The 18,331-nt window shown below is 36.0% G+C and overlaps 1 pseudogene across 1 annotated transcript; it reads right to left on the reverse strand.

Annotated features, from left to right (window-relative positions):
- Positions 1-14,617: 14,617 nt before the first annotated feature.
- LOC306661471 (60 kDa heat shock protein, mitochondrial-like) lies at positions 14,618-17,752 on the reverse strand (annotated as a pseudogene). The gene is made up of 2 exons: positions 16,555-17,752; positions 14,618-16,418 (listed from the first exon to the last, which is right to left on the reverse strand). The product of its transcript is annotated as a 60 kDa heat shock protein, mitochondrial-like (transcript).
- Between the last annotated feature and the right edge of the window lie 579 nt (positions 17,753-18,331).

Genomic DNA, 18,331 nt, shown 5'->3' on the forward strand with positions numbered 1-18,331 from the left:
AGAACAATTATAGAGGAGGAAAAGTTTGTTTGAGGGCTCATAGTTTCAGAGGTCTATCTCCATAGAAGGCTGGCTCCATCCTTTAGGGCACTAGGTAAGGCTGAAAACTGAATATCATGGCAGAAGAATGTGGCAAAGGGAAGCAGCTCACATCATCCAAAAGCAGAGTCTCCACTCTCCAGATACAAAATATATACCCCAAAGCCACACCCCAGTTCCAATCTCCTCCAGCTACACCCTACCACTTTAGTTACCACTCAGTTAATCCCTATCAGGAGATTAAATCACTGATTGGGTTAAGACTCTTACAACCCAATCATTTCTCCTCTGAACCTTTTTGCATTGTCTCACTCGTGAACTTTAGGGATACCTCATATTCAAACCATTAACAATGTGTGAGACTATAGTGTATGTTTATTATTTTTCATGTAAACAGGCAGCCACTCTAACATCATGTACTGAAAAGAGCTTCATCCCATTGAATTGCCTTGGTATCATTTTTGAAAAAAATCACTTGATATAACTGGAGGACATACTTGTAGACTTCAATGTTCCATTGATATTGTGTGTGTGTGTGTGTGTGTGTGTGTGTGTGTGTGTGTGTGTGTGAGCGCACACATGCGCACATTCTTATACACATGAACAGTCTTGGTGGACTATAGCTTTATATCAACTTTTAAATGCTCCAACTTTGACTTCCTTTTCCAAAATTATTTTACCTATTCTAGGTTTTTTGCCACTCTATATAAAATTTAGGATTAGCTTTTCATTATATAATAGTGTTTATTGGGTTTGAATAGAGATTCTGTTTTAGATAAATTTGGGGAGAGTTATCTTCTCAACAATACTGAGTCTCCCAATTCATGATATGGTATATCTCACCTTATTATAGAGCTCTTTAACTTCCCTCAATGTTTTATAGACTTAGGTTTGTAGGTCTTACACTTCTCTTCAGTTTATTTCTAAAGTTTCTTTTCATGGCATTATAGGTTACTTTTAATTATACTTTCAGGTTACCTATAACACATACAGATATATTTGACTTTTATATTAATCTTGTATCTTGCAAACTTACTATATGTTTATTATATCTAGTAGAGTTTGTAGTAGAACCCTTAGGACTTCAAAAAAAAAGTCTCATTTTGAATGTTTCTAAGATCCCCACTGTGTGCTAGTGGGGATCACTTAACTATGCCTAATATACAGGAGACTGTTAATAAATGTTTGAGTGATAGAACAGATTTTTGCATATATTTCTCCAAAGAATAATGCTTTTCCTAACTATTTTAGTTGTTTTGCTTAAAAATTAGACTTTGCACATGTTTGACAATTGTGTATGGACATTTCTCAAGGATTAAAATTGTAGGCATTTCATATTTTAAACTCCATTTCTAGGTTACATAGATGTTTTAGTCAGCTTTTCTGCTGCTAAAGACTAAAAGACTTGACAGGAACAATTTTAAGGAGGAAAAGTTATTTGGGAGCTCACAGTTTCAGAGGTTCATACACAGCCCGCTCACATTCCTCAGGGCTTGAAGTGTGGCAGAACATCATGGCAGAAGAGTGTGTCAGAGGGAAGCAGCACATGATGTTCAGGCAGAGAGACTCCACTTGTCAGATACGAAATATATACTCCAAGGGCACCCTCCCATGCCCCCTCCTCCAGCCACAATCCTACCTGCCTTCAGCTACCATGCAGTTAATCCCTTCAGGGGATTAATTCATTGATTGGATTAATCATTTCACCTCTGAAAGTTCTTGCATTGTCTCATACATGAGCTTTTGGGGGACACTTTACATCCAAATCAGGACAATAGAAAATGTAGAAACAAAGAAAACACAAATTAGAGATAAAATAGATTTATCAAAGAGACTTGTGGTGATAAAATTTACCTTCCTCCACCTCCAAGGATGAGTATTTTAAGTGAAAAATCTGATCAATACTAAGTACATTCTGGATGCATTCCTTACTGTCAAGCTTTGATTTCATTAAAGAAAACTGCTTATGCCTTATCATGTTTATTGCATAATTTGCAATTTACAGAAACAATGAATCTATTTAATTTGCACTTAAATGTTGTAAATTGCACTCTTTAAGAATACATTAAGTATAAATCTTTTTTATTCATTGGAGTTTTTTTTTTAAAACAATCTGAGTTATTTTTATACATCTCACATTTTACTAAGATCTTTTTTTCCTTAAATAGTTTTTGAGTAAAGATTTTTAATTACATGAAACACAAACACCTGTTTTCCCCATAGTATCAACTGGTATGATGATAAAAATACATCATATTTTGACTACTGCCTGGGATGTCAAAATATACCTCACCTTTCAATTCAAAGACATGTTCATTTTATCAGTTCTGAAATTGAATGCATTAGTTAGGAAATTATGAGCACAAGAAAAACTATTCCACAAAATAAATATCCAAAAAAATAGATGCAACATAACAAAAAAACAAATAACTTTTTTGACCACCACAGAGGGTTATACTACATGCTTGGAAGTATTTTTCTTAAGTGTATAGGTGTTTGTCAATATATGTGTCTCTGTATTTACACGTGTGCATGTACTGAATTTTGAGTAAGAGTTCCTGGTGAATAGTTAAGCAATCAGTGTATTTTAGCTATTATGTTAAAATCTGGTTGAAAAACCCTAATGTAGTATTTCTTAGAGCGGATGGCATATAAGCCAGATGGAAATGTTCAGCATGATGCAGTATGACAAACGTGATGATAAACATAAATTAACTAAAATGAAAATCTTTGAAAATGTCCAGGCTTTGACATGTGCCAGTGGTAACATATTTACTGTAAATAACCAGTGATGACATGCTTACTGTAAGTAACTATTAATATTTAACACAATTTTAATATTTTAAATATTTAATGGAGATGTTTGAGGTCCAAACTCTTATCAATGTGATAAACTGAGTTTCTTTTTTTTTTTTTTTTTTTTTTTGGTACCAGCAATTGAACCCAGGGGCACTTAACAACTGAGCCAGGTCCCCAGCTCAGTTTTATATTTTCTTAGAGGCAGGGTCTCACTGAGTTGCAGAGGGTGGGTTTGAACTTGTGATCCTCCTTCCTTAGCCTCCTGAGTCACTGGGATTAAAAACTGAGTCTCTTTAAATACCCATGAAAATTAAAATGTCAGAACAGTGTTTAGTGCTGGACAAAATAATTGGAATATCCAAAGAAGTATAAAATTCTGCTTAATGTATTCTTAGTTCTTTATTTCCTGGATAAGTTGGATAAATATTCAAATGTTCCTCACAAAACTTATGGACAATTAAGTACTTTTTCATTTTCATACTTACTTTCCTTCATTTTTTATGGACTCATGTTAGTTACACATTCATTACATATTATATATAACACTCAGTTTGATAGAATTATAAATGTAAGGAATATAATTTGCTCCAGTTCTGTCCCTAGTACTTAACCTTATCCTACCCCTCTATTTTCTCCCAGTATTTTTTTTTTTTTTGATAGTTTTTTTTTTCTTTTCCTACCAGGGATTGAAGCCAAGAATGCATAACCACTGAGTCACATCCCAGGCCTTTTATTTTTGTTTTTTATTTTGAGATGGTCTCAGTAAGTTGCTGAGGGTCTCCCCTACGTTGCTGAGACTGGCCTTGAACTTTCAATCCTCCCACCTCAGCCTCCTGGGTTGCTGGGATTAGAGGCCTGTGCCACCAGACTGACTCATTTTGACACTTTCAAAGAGCATTTGTAATTGTATTAAATCAAGAGATAATTTGACATGATTATTAATAATGCCAAATACATTCTGGAAAAAATACATGGTTTTTAATAGCATTCTACGAAAGTTTTGGATGATATCAGGTTCTGAATTATAGTGCTATTGTAATTCCTAAGACAGATTTTATTAAACTTCAAAAGTAAAGTGTTGTATAAGTTTATGAATCTTTGATCAAACTTCTTTATAGGTTAAGATGCAGTATCTTTTTTTTTTAAGATGCAGTATCTTAACTGCCTTAAATTTGTTCAGATTTAAAGACAAAAACCAGAGTCACCCTAAAATCTCATTAATATGTTCATCTATCACAATACATCTTTGTACAGAAAAATAAAAAAATAATTACCTGGCCCTCCATGTCTGTGAATTCCATATCCAGAGATTCAACCAACCACAGACCAAACTGCTTTTTAAAAATTGCATCTATTTTGGACATGCAGACTTCCTTTTGTTATTCTATAGAGGATACAGTATGACAATTATTTATGTGACATTTACATGACATTACTGTAAGTAGTACAAGTAATGTAGAGATGATTTAAAACATAAGAAAAATGTGTGAAGGTTATATGCAGATGTTACACCATTGTATGTAAGAGATGTAAGCATGCAAGCATCTTGCTGTCCCTTGGGTCTTGGAACCAATACCCCTGGATACACAGGGATGAAGGTATTGAGTGAGAATTCTCTAAACAATTTGTTCTTTTCTACTCTTTTGAGTTAAAGAGTTGTAATTACTAAGAATATTTTACTAGAAATGGAGTTATCTCAACCCTTCTGGAGTGAGGATACTTAATATTTTGGGTTTTGGGTCCTTTAGAGAATCTATGAAAACCTAGCACTTGTCCTCTGAAAACGGCACTTGGGTACATATGTAAATAAAATCAAGTTTACAGTTATATGACATCACTGGATCTCCTAAATGAAGGACATACTCATCAGTATGATTCTTAGTTTTTAAAATTTCATTTTATTTTATTTTATTTATTATTTTGATTCATTGTACACAAATGGGGTACAACTTATATTTCTCTGTACATGAAGTAGAGTTACACCGTTTGTATATTCATACAGGTACATAGAGTAATGATGTTTGTCTCATTCTATCATCTTTTCTTCCTACCACCCTGTCCCCAACCCTCATTTTCCTCTACACCATCCATCCTTCCTCCATTCTTGCCTTCTCCCCTCACCCTGTTATGTATCATCATTCACTTATCCAAGAAATCATTTGACCTTTGGATTTTGGGATTGGATTATTTCACTTAGCATGATATTCTCCAGCTCCATCCATTTACCTGCAAATGCCATAATTTTATTCTTCTTTATGACTGGATAATATTCCATTGTGTATATATACCACAGTTTCTTTATCCATTCATCTATTGAAGGGCATCTAGGTTGGTTCCACAATCTAGCCATTGTGAACTGAACTTCTACAAACATTGCTGTGGCTGTGTCACTGTAGTATTCTAGTTTTAAGTCCTTTGGGTATGGACCCAGGAGTGGGATAGCTGAGTCAAATAGTGGGTCCATTCCAAGTTTTCTAAGGAATCTCCATATTGCTTTCCGGAGTGGCTGCACCAATTTGCAATCCCACCAGCAATGTATGAGTGTACCTTTTTCCCCACATCCTTGCTAACACCTATTTTTGCTTGTATTCTTGATAATAGCCATTCTAATTAGGGTGAGATGAAATCTTAGGGTAGTTTTGATTTGTAATTCTTATTTTTTTTAAGATATCCAATTCTAATGTTCCTTTGTAAACCAAAGATGATTCTTAATTCAGAATTTCTTAAATGTAGTTAATATCACAGGAATCTCATTACCTTTTCTGTTTTGTGTATTACTGTATACCAAATCATTATAGGTCTTGTAGTTTTATTGTATATTAATTGTTATTGTAAGGATTAAAATATTTTTAAAAGTTATATATTACTCTGAAGGAAAAAAATGAGTAACCTCTCTTGTTTTCCTTTCTAAAGATGGTAGTTTTTATTCTTTTCTGAGGAAGTTGTGAGGAAGTCTCCTTAGTAGAAAAATATTCCAGTATCTTGGGGAAATACAGACTGTATAGATCTTACAAACCTTTAAAATCTTTGGTATAATGACCTTAAGTTATATGGTAAACATTCATTGTATACCAAGCTTATCTTTTTTATGATTTCAGCATTATTTAACTCATCCTGTTAAGACAGTATTTTACAATTGATCTGATAGGATGTAAGTTATTCTCTCTCTGTTTTCATATTTGCTAAGAGTTGTTCTGTGGCCTAAGGGATGGTATATTTTAGAGAAGGAGCCATGTGTTGCTGGGAAGAAAGTGTATTCAGTCATTGATGGATGAAATATTATATATAATATATATATGTTAATTCTAAAATGTTAATTGTATTTTTTAGTGCTATACTGTCTTTGTTTTAGTTTTTGTTTGGAGGATCTATGCAGTGATAAAGAGGTGTGTTCAAGTCATCCAGTATTATTGTATTTGAGTCTTGAAATTGAGAAGGGGTTTGTTTGTACATAGATGCTCCGTTGTTTGGAGCATAAATATTTATGATCGTTAGACTTTGTTGATGTATAATTTCATTAAACAGTATGAAATGTCCTTCTTTGTCTCTTCTGATTAACTTTGGCTTGAAGTCCACTTTATCTGATATGAGGATAGAAACCCCTGCTTGTGTATGAGACCCATGTGAATGATATGTTCTTTTTTCCCATCCTTTTATCTTCAGCCTCTGGATGTCTTTGCCTATGAAGTGAGTCTCTTGGAGACAGCATATTGTTGGCTTGTTTTTTGATCCAGTCTGCCAACTGAGCCTCAGTCAGAAGACAGACTAGGGTCCTTTGTAATCTGTTGGGGTTTACAGTCTTTGATCATAACCATTCTATTTAAAGCTAAAGTAGTTTGCCTGGAATCATAAAAGAAATGTTATTGATATGTTTTCAAATTAGGAAATAAATGCACATCATACAACATCTCAAAATCTTCACCCATTGTAATTCATTTATTCCGTAAGAATCTAGCAATTAAACATCTAGTCCTTACTTGACATATGACAATATCAAATAATCTATGTAATTATATACTTTGATTTGATGGTTGAAATGTGTCTCTCAAAGGTTCTTGTGTTGAAAACCTGGTTCCCAGTAATGTGCTATGAGAGGTAAGGGAGCCTTTAAGAGGTAAAGCCTGGGGAAGGTCATTGCAATGCTACCCTCAGAAGGGATTAATGCTGTTCTTGCAAAGTGTGCAAGAATTTGCAGAGTTCTCATAAGAGAAAATTTTTACGGAAGAGCAAGTCTGGCCCTTGAAGTTTTCTCACCAGTCTCTCTGTGTGATCAGTCCCTTTGGTATTTGCTCTTCTCTGTGATATGACATGGGCAGGGTTCCCTGACAGAGCTAACATCATTCTACTTGGACTTGCAGTTTTTAAAACTGTAAGCTAAAAATCCTCTTTTTTAAAAATCATTTAGCCGCAGGTATTTTGTTATAGCAATGAAAAACATACTAATGCATTATGATTTTAATTAGTTTATTGTTCATAATTATTTTACTAATGATCTGTTTTTACAGAATCCCACTATTCATGTAGACAAATAAATATATGTTTATAGTTTGTTATCTAGATAGAGACATCTCTACTGTGAATTTCAAATCACTCATTAATTTCCCTTCTAATTATTGGCAGAACAATAATTTTAGGTTTTTATTACTTGTATTTCAAAAGCATATCATTTTTAAACCAAATGCCTTGTACAAAGCAGATTAGAAACATGCATTTGTAGAACAAATTGATTAGTGAATGAATTTTTAATGTCTTGACTACAAAAAATGTCAGATTACTTTAGTTATATGTAATGACATAGTATTTAATCTGACATATGTTAAATAAGAATCCAGAAGTCACAAATATTATCAATTAGGAAAAAAAGAATACCCTGTTAAGAAAATAAGTCTCAATTTAATGCATTCTTAGATTTAATTCAATGATCATAAAGCAATTGGCTTGTGTTAAATAAACCCAAATATTATGTGAAAGGTATTAAATTGAATTACGAATTAAATCCTCTTGTTTGAAGGGTTATATTGTGCTTCCTTGAGACTTACTCTAGCTGGATTAAGTATTTTCATTTGATGTAGAATTTTGCTTTGATATTCACATTAGATAGGAGGATAGAATATTTTGGAAGAAATTCTTGTAAGTTTGATTTGTCAATATGCTGCTTATCATGTTGGGTAGCATTGTGTTTCTTTTGAAGATAGGTTTGTTTCCCAGGTGTTTCATATTTAATCTTTTACATAAGCCAAAAATGTTAATGGTCACCCCAAAGTAAGAGTATTTTTAATTAAGTGCTTGTTATCACAGTTATACGAACTAAAATGAAATTTGTGTGTATTGAGTACTGAAATACTTGGGAATACCAATGAGGGTGTTTATCTGTTTTAGATTTATTAGCTCCATGTCCAAGTTCTAAAAATACATTCCTAACTATATAGAATTTGAAGTGGTAATGCAAGGAATTTTGTGGGAAAGGAGCTGTGAGTTTTAGTCAGCGTGAATTTGAGTATGTTGAAATGCAATAAGAGAACAATAACAAAGAAAATAGAAAGAAAAACAACAAAAGACTTCCAAATAAAATATACTTACCTTTCATTCTTTTTTTATACCTTTATATTATTTATTTATTTTTAGGTGGTTGCTGAGGATCAAACCCAGTGCCTCACACATGCTAGGCAAGTGCTCTACCACTGACCCACTGCCCAGCCCACCTTTCGTTCTTGCTATTATTTTTACCTAATTTTTTTCTTGAGTGCATTTAGTAGTTGGTCCTTGTATTTGCTCATATTCAGAAGCAATCATGTATATTTTGCTTTGTACATCTATTTAAAAAAATCTTTCACATATGCCTAAAGATTAAATGAGGTATATAACCTCAGGAGAGTATCGAATTTTTTCTCTCACCTTTTTTTTGTTGAGTGACATTTCTCTCAGAGCCCTGCTATGAATTTAGTTTCACTGTTTAAACCTATCTTGAATTAAAATCTACTCTCTTATAATGAGATTGCTTCACCAGAGACTCATATTCAGTGTATAGTAGGAATAATTTACTAAGATTAATGGTCATAATATCATTGAAAAAGGTGGCATTAGTAAACACCTGTGACAACTGTTAAGATTTTCTTTTAATATTAAACCCAAAGTATAACATACATGTTCAAGTTCCTAAGTCAACTTTTACACATAAAATCTTTCTTGAGCCAATGAATGTATCTACCTTGGTAAATATGAAAGATTAAATAATTTTTGAATACCAACCCAAGCAATCTGATGCACAGATGGCCTCAAATTCATTTGAAAGTAAATATATGTTTCTGAATTTTTATATGTGTGTTTGATTTCAACCCTTTCTAAAATTTACATACTTACAAAAGAAAGAGATGAAGATGTAGCTGAGTAGCATTCTCTCATGGAAGGATTTTCCACAGGAAAGATTTCCTATCTTAAACTATAAAATATGTATAAAAATTGTAAGTAGATTCTATTTTCCTTTTGTTATAATCAATGCACAGTGTAACATTGCTTGTTAAAGTGTTAATTGGTATTTAGATTCAACTTCATTTTACAAAAGAGGAAGAATTTGGTTAACCTTCAGAGTCTTCATATGTATTTTTATTAAAAATATTTACAGCTCCCTATGTGCTTATTACCTAAATTTAACTTCCAAATTAATATCTCAAGTCATGAGATGAATCATTATTTCCAAAGGGATCTTAAAATACTATTAAGAATATAATAAAAATGTGCCATTTAGCTGTCTCAGCTATAAACTCTATGGTTCTGCATAAAATGTAAAATTGGCAAACAGATTTATTGGGTTTTCTTCATGCAACACTGGCTTTGGATTTTAGCTCATGTGATTTGGGGTATATTTATTAAAAAAGGATTTCTTTGACTGCCTACACAGACAAAGCTAAATGACACCTGTATTTCTTATCACTAAATTCTACATCCTGAATTCTACTCAGATGTTCTTTGGAAGATATAACTAAGAATGAACTGTCAAAAGCACATATTTTTAAATTATGCTCAAATTTTTAACTCTTGTTTTCTAAACAGGGATTCATGCAATTAATATTTATTGAAGACCTATTACATATCCTGGGTGTTGGGGGCTGTGCCATGTTGGCGGCGCCAGGATGGCGCCTGATCACATGGGCAGCGAGGAGGTTAATTGACATAAGCACACTCAGGTGATTTTCTCGTCCACGCACACAATGTATGCACATGTGTTCTCGAGCACTAATTGCCTGCTCTGAGTGTCTCACCTAATCTTTGCATAAGAGGCGTGGCCCTGCTCTCCGCCTCCTGGAGGTGATATAAGCGTAGGGGGAGTGAGACAGAGATGCAGCAGCCATTAGCAGAAAAGCAGGAGAAGAAAGATACACACGCGGCAGCAGCGAGTAGGGGCAGTGGCGGAAGGCAGATCGCGGACCGGAGAACTGAGACGCATCACTAGGGCACCTTGGGTGGACGTACCCTTAGTTCACAGGATGCAGGACTTTAAGGTGTAGCAAGTCTCTTCCTCTAAGCTCTAAGCAAAGCCTGTCTTTCTTTCAAAGTCTCTCTTAAGCAAAGTCTCTCTCTCTCTCTCCTCTCAAAGCAAGTAAACCTCATTTCCTCTATCCTCTATAAACAAGCAAGAAAGCAGTATACTAAAGAGAAAGATAGAAGTGCCTCAGTTTCCACAGCCATTAGCAGAAAAGCAGCTGGACGCGCGGCAGCAGCCAGAGGGAAAAACACGCTACAGCAGCCATTAGCAAAAATGCAGCTAGAAACACACACAGCAGCGAGTAGGGGCAGCGGCGGAAGGCAGATCGCAGAACGGAGAACTGAGACACATCACTAGGGCACCTTGGGTAGACGTACCCTTAGTTCACAGGATGCAGGACTTTAAGGCGTAGCAACTCTTCCTCTAAGCTCTAAGCAAAGCCTGTCCTTCTCTCAAGGTCTCTCTTAAGCAAAGTCTCTTTCTCTCTGATAAGCAAAGTCTCTCTCTCTCTCTCCTCTCAAAGCAAGTAAAACTCATTTCCTCTATCCTCTATAAATAAGCAAGAAAGCAGTGCACTAAAGAGAAAGATAGAAGTGCCTCAGTTTCCACTCCACCACCCATAAGACCCGTGCAAGTTGTTGCTGCAGGCGGTGACAAATATCCATGGATTTTGGAACCGCAAAGAGCCAGCGACACTGGGGAGTAAGATTTTACTAAGTTACTTTGGTGACCAAGTCAGACCTGACCTCTGTCTTCTTAGAGCCTTGAACTCTACAGGGGAAGATTGTTGAGTACCCAACAATCCTTTCAGCTGTAATATATGCTACACAAGAAAAGTGCATGTCATGAATAGATCTAACAGCAGGATCTGAACTGATAGGCAATGGTCAAAGAAAGCATTTCCAAAATAGTAGATCTTTAGGTTGGGACAGGAAGAATGGAGCTTAGGGTGAGTGAGCTTTAGGCAAAGAGGGACCATGTGGGAAGTCCTGGAAGTATGTGGGGATCATTTACACATACTACATAACTCATGCTACATGTCTGATGTGGAGAGAAATACAGCATTTTACCTTGTTCATCATTGTTTTAATCTTCTTTGTGAATATCCATTTATGTCCATCAGATTTCAGTCAGAGAAGCAGAATTACTGGGCCTTGTACATTAAGAGATGTATTTCAAGGGTTTGTCTTATGCAGTTGTGGGGACAGGCTGAGAAAATCCACACTCCACAGGGCAGGTCTTTAAACACAAGAGGTTGGACCTCTTTGGCAGAAGCTGAAACTGCTGCTCAAATACAGAATTTTCTGCAGCTCTGCCTTTATGAACTTATAACTGATCTCCCATGCCCCCACCTGATCCTTAGGATAATCCTCCTCGTTAAAGCCTAGGATTGTGGATTTTAATCATATGCTTAAAATATCTTCACGGCAACACCTAGATTAGCATTTGATTGAATCACTGAGGGCTGTAGCTAAGACATGTTAATGCGTGAAAGTGACCATCATACCAACACAATGGAATTTGTCCAATTTAATCCCTTAGCCTCTCATTTAGATCAAAATGCACTGCTCTGACTTCTGCTTCCCTCTCTGTGATGGTATCCAGGTCCCAAGGGTGCATATTCTGGAAAAATTGTGCCTTATGAGTTCTGGGATAAGAGGAAGGGCTTTAGACCCGCCCCCTCCCACCTCACACTGTGCTGGTCCTCCTGTGCACACTGGGTGATGTTTGTGGACTCCAGCTTTCTGCAGGTGATCTACGTGGCTGGTCAGTGCTCTTCTGTCTTGCTCTTTGTTCCTGGCCAGTCCTTCCAGCCTCTCCTCAGTCATTAATGCAGACCTCTGGACTTCAACTTTACCTTTCATTTGGCGCCTCACTTGGAGGGGTTGATGGTAAATGCACCGGCTCTCGAGGCATCATCCCTTTCATGTGAAGTCACTGGAGAATCCTAGCTTTAAGAATACCCTGTGCCTGTCAAGATAGCACCACCCAGCTTGACAGCAGGTGACTTGCATGATGGCATCCCCATCCATCAGCAAGATATCATGACCTCTTCGGGGCACATGATGTACTGTACTCAGTGTTACCCCAGCATCACCACTGGACAAGCCTTACATTAGATTTTATTTCTCTCTCCTTGAATTCCCCGGGGTTAGAAGCGAGTGGACTGTTTTTTTTTTTTGTTTGTTTTGTTTTGTTTTGTTTTGTTTTTTTGTTTTGTTTTTTCTTTTTTTTTTCTTTTTATTGTTTTGCAGAACTCATCCTGTCTGGCTACTTGGCCATCCCTTTACTGTCTGAGTGACAGTCATATTGTCCTTCACCAGGCATGGATTGAGTAGTCAACCCTTTTCCCCCTTTGCTAGGGAACTGTTTATTAGAGGAAGACAAGGTCTTAGGGATGGGGTGGGTTGTATGAAGCTGGAGGGAGATGCGAGTATTGCATTCTTAACTTTGCTTAGAGCCTTGAAATTCAAATGTCAACTCCAGATAGGAATGATAATTAGATTTGAAAATGGTTTCTTAGAGTCATAAAAACTCCTAAGCCAGCACAAATAGAACATGAAGTGTGACAGTGGCGTGGACTGACTCCTGATGATCCATCTGTCTTGACTTAACCCATCTCCACACTGAAGCAGAGGCATGTTAGCATGGCTCATTGAAGAAAACAGTTCCATTTGAGGCCAAAATTAAGTTCATCTATTCAACAAATGTTTGTTGAGTGTATCTAGGCACAGCCTGTAATATGAAATGTCTCAGTTTATAATTGGCTAATTAGCCCTTACAAAGACTTATTCTTTGAAGAGTATTTATAATAAGATATATGAATAGTATGATTTCACCATTTTATGAGCTGATGAAGCAGAGACAAGGCTGCCTTGTAGGTGAGCTTAGAAGGTCGCTCTCTTGGTTTAATGCTTTGCTGTTGCCAGTATCTCAAAATTCTTAATTTTTGAACAAGGTCACCACATTTGTATTTTGGTCTAAAACCAGGAAATTATGTAGCTAGTCCTGAACATGAGGATTTGTCTTCTGATGGTGGCTTCAATTGTTAGCTTTTAAACCAAGTTATTTAACTTCTTGAAACCTCATGGCGTCACCTGTAGAATGGGAATGTTCCATTGCCAACATAGGATTGCTGAAAAGGCAAAATAAGATGCGTGAATGGCGTAATGAGTGTATTCCTTAGCAATTAGCAAGCACACAGTAAATGTTAGCAGCTGCTACTGCTGTTACTACTACATAAATGAATGTGTTTCAGAACCAAACTATTTTTTTAGGTCTGAATAACATACTAAGCTAGCAAATACATTTCACTGTTCTAAAATAAATACAATGTAAAGCCATTTTAAAAATTCCAAGTGTTATCCTAAGACTGCCAGCCTCTTTATTTTATTAGTCACTGTTTAGTTTTCATATTATAAGTAGATTTTCCTTGTTTAAATTTAAATTAAAATTGGATTAATTTTTTTCCTTATGACTTTAAGACTGCTAAATAGCTTGATTTTATAAAAGAAAAACAGTAGGCTTTACACCTCATTAGTTTTGGTTTGCTGTTGGGAGTTAAACAATTTAAGTTCTATTTTAAGGAATTAATATTTGATACAAATTTCTAAGTTAAGCACATTATAAGCCACAATAAATAGGACAGGGCAGTGGACAAATGGGTATGGTAGATTAGGAAGAAGCAACAGACATAATATGGTAGTACATTTAAAAACTAGATAACCAACCTCATTTGAGAGAGAATTTTCTACCCATTCAGTAACCAGGGGAATGGATAAATGAACTTTCCTCTTAACTAAAGCTTAAGCATTTAAGCTCATAATATTCAAGATATCTTCATGGAAATTATTTTTTCTGTGCTTGTTTTGTTATAGGCATCTGATTCATAAAATCGAATATACCAAGCATTGTTTATCTTAAAGACTTAACTGTCATCACTGTGAATATCATGTATTTATCTTTTTTTTTGAGGGGTATCTTAAAGGGGCATAAGAATTACCTGTTTCTTTTAAAGGAACTTCCCCAAACTCCTGTAGAATGCTAACTGGTGCTTAATCGATTGATTAATCAATAATCTTAATTTTCCAATGATCCTTCAATTTGGAAGTGGACTTTCTGCTGATTACCTATTTCTCAGGATTTAAAAAAGAATACATATTTGATTCTTGTCAGTCTTATTATGTGGTTTGAATGAAGACATCTGTAAAAGTTCAGGAGCAATATCAGCCCCCTTATACCATATGGTGGCCTAAGAAGTACAGATATTATTAGCTCTGGAGTTCTGATGTCTGAATTAACTTCTGATAAAATTTCAGGAGAGATGATCTTGTCATTAGGGAAGTATGTGGGTGTGGGGAGGGGGACCTGGGAATAAAGATATACTTCTTTCCCAGTCCAATGCTGATATTTCCTTTCATGAAGAAAGAATGCCTATCTGGATAATTCAGCTTCTTTCCACTTTCTCATCCACTCATCTCCCAGGGGAAAATGGAGGCATAATTTACTTAATTTGTGGCTTTGAAAAACTCCATGTTCATAGCCCACCGTTTCTCTTTCCTTTTTTTTTTTTAACTTTAAACAAAATTTTATCATACAAAAGTTGTCACATAATTGGACATTTCTCTATTTTGTACACAATTATTCTTTTTCTCCACAGAAAGGCTGCTTCTGAACTTCTCATCTGGTGATGGCTAGCACTAAAATCCTGATTTTAGCAGAATAATAGTAGAAATACCTCAGTGATTTAAGTTGAAAGCAGTACATTGGTACATGGCTCTTGCACCCAGTATCAGGAATGCACAAATGTTTTTTTATTCAAAGATACAAAATAAATTATCTGTAGGCTTGGACAACAACAGCAGTAAACCATTGTATATTGTCAACTGAAACCAGTAACTGATGGTTACAGTGATTTTCTTAAACATCAATCAGCCTTTTCTTCAGCCAGTTTCTTCACTGACTTCTCTGAAGTTATTGATGAGGAACCTTGCCTTGAGCTTCCTGTCACTGTTCATTAATACCGGTAAAGAACTATTCTGAAAATTAGAACAAGCCACCTCCCATGCCACCCATCACACTCTTTCTAGGGTCCTTTTCTTCTTTAGGAATATCTGTGACTGAAAATTCTACTGTAGTTAACGGAGAAGCGACTCCAGCAGCATCCAGTAAAGCAGTTCTTATACCCGTTGTTGGGTCAATGACTCCTTTATCCACCATATTCACAAAATCTCCAAGCATAGCATCATAAGCAACTTCTGAGGAACTCTGTAGAATTTTCTCAACTATCAAAGATCCTTCAAACCTGCATTCTTAGCAACGGTCATTGCGGGAATTTTGAGTGTTCTTTTAATGATTTCAGTGCCAATATTTTGATCTTCATTAGCTGGAGTTGGTGAGTCCAAGGCTGGAAAGCACCAAAGCAGAGCACAACCCCCATGCAGAACAACGCCTTCTTCAGCAGCAGCTCTTGCAGCATGGAGGGCATCTGTAACTCTGTCTTTCTTTTCATTCACTTCGACAGCACTTTTCCCACCTACCTTCAGCACAGCTACTCCGTCTGAAAGTTTTGCTAGTCGTTCATTCAGTTTTTCCTATTCGCAGTCACTAGTTATGGTTTCTATGATTTCTTGAATACGCTTTTCAATTTGAGCTTTATCACTTTTTCCTTTCAAAAGCATGGCATCATCTTTGGTGACAATGACCTCTCCAACTTTTCCTAAGTCATGTGGCTGAACATCTTCAATATTTAGGGTCAAACCCTCCCCACCAAACACTGCACCACCAGTAGCAATAGCCATATCTTTAAGTTGGTTCTTTCCGTTGTCATCAAAACCTGGAGCTGCAACTGCCACAATCTGAAGACCAACTTTATCCTGTTTAAAAACAGTGTACTTAGAGCTTCTCCATCAACATCCTCAGCAATTATGACCAAGGGTTTACGGTCAGCATTAGCAAATTCAAGAGCAGGTACAGTGGACTGGATGCTAGGATTTTTCTTTTCACTCAACAGAACATAAGCATCCTGGAATTCACATTTGTGACCTTTTGATGTATTAATAAACTATGGAAAAATATAGCCTTGATCACACTTCATGCCCCTTCATGCCCTCAATAATTTCTTTCTTTCTTTTTTTTTTTTTCTTTTTTTTTTTCAGTGCTGGGGATTGAACCCAGGACCTTGTGTTTACAAGGCAAAAGCTCTACCAACTGAGCTATCTCCCCAGCCCTACACCTTCAATAATTTCGAATTTATGATTGAGGGCTTTTCCATCCTTTACTGTGATCACACCCTTTCTTCCAACCTTTTCCATCACATCAGAATTGATGTTGCCAATTTGTCTCTGCAGAAATTTTAACAACCTGGGCAATTTCTTTAGGAGTTATTACAGGTTTAGATTGCTTCTTAAATTCATCAATTACTTCATCAACAGCTAACATCACACCTCTCCTAATTTCCACGGGATTAGTACCTTTGCTAATCTTCTCCAATCCCTTCTTGGCCATAGACCGTGCCGGTACAACAATAGCAATGGTGGTGCCATACCTGGCCTCTTTATTTGTATTATTGGCAACATTTTAACAAGTTTAACTCCAATATTTTTGTATTTATCCTTTAAATGAATTGACTTTGCAACAGTCACACCATCTTTTGTTACTTTGGGTCTTCCCCAACTATGTTCAGTAATTACTGTTCCTCCCTTCCACCCCATTATAATGCTACAGCATCAACTAAAAGGTCTACACTTTGAAGCATTAAGACTTGGGCATCTGCACCAAATATTACATCTTTGGCATAAGTCTGAATGAGATGAGAAGCCAGTGCCCTAGATACTGGTTTCATTTGGTGAAGGACTGTGGGTAATTGAAGCATTTCCGTGGGGTGTTAACAGGAAGAACACACAGCAAGGCAGTCCATCTGCAATGAGTGAGGGCTCTCTTCCCTTCTTGTTGGTAATTTTCCATTTCTCCATTACACTGTGACTGGGTTGGGGAGACCAACTACTTTTGGTTTTCAAGAGTCAAAACTTTAATTCTCACTCTTGATTTCCAATGCTAGCATTAAAAATTAAAAAGATGGCATTTTGGATTATATTGGCTAATTCTTTTTTCTTTTCATTTGGTCCAGAATTCAAGCAGAGAAGAAGAATCACTACTTGTTTCTTTTATCGCTTTTCTGCAAACCGATCTACAATATGTGAAAAGTCAGTGACAATCTAAGAAAAAGAATAAATACCTGTTCATGTGTGAATGGACTGTTAAGAGCATTTTGGTTTATGGTAGCAGATGACAAAGGCTGGGAAGTGGCCAGGAGTAGAGTGGAACTTGAGAGTCATGTGGACCTAGGAAAAGTATTGATCGGCACTTTTTACCCTGTTAAGAATCTGATAATGTATTTTTTCTTCTCTTCCTTATTAGGATTGACTATAATAATGAGACCAGAGTCTTCCAGGGAGTAGGGAACAGGACAGTAAGTCACCTTCTTTGTTAGGTTTTGGCATCTAATCTTTCCCTTTAACTTTTTCTGAAATCACTGTTATATCTAAATGTGCCACATAGTTTCAAGATGACTTGATCTCTTCTCTAACAATCTCTTTACCTTATACATCTTTTAATTTAGAAAAAGTTTCAGTCCAGAATAGTGATTCTCCAACTTACTTTATTTCCCTTGTGAGGATTGAAATTTGACCTGTTACAAACCGCATGCTCTTCACAGAAGAAATATGATGTGTCAACAAATATATGAAAAAATGTTCAACATCTTTAGCAGTTAGAGAAATGCAAATTAAACTACACTGCAATATCATCTTACTCCAATCAGAATGGCAATTATCAAGATACAAGTAACAATAAATGTTGGCAAGGATGTGGGGAAAAAGGTACACTCATACATTGCTGATGGGACTATAAATTGTTGCAACCACTCTGGAGAGCAGTATGGAGATTCCTCAGAAAACTTGGAATTGACCATTATCCTACTTCTCCACATATACCTGAAGAACTTAAATT

Source organism: Sciurus vulgaris (genome assembly GCF_902686455.1).
Source record: "Sciurus vulgaris genome assembly, chromosome: 5".
NCBI lineage: Eukaryota > Metazoa > Chordata > Mammalia > Rodentia > Sciuridae > Sciurus > Sciurus vulgaris.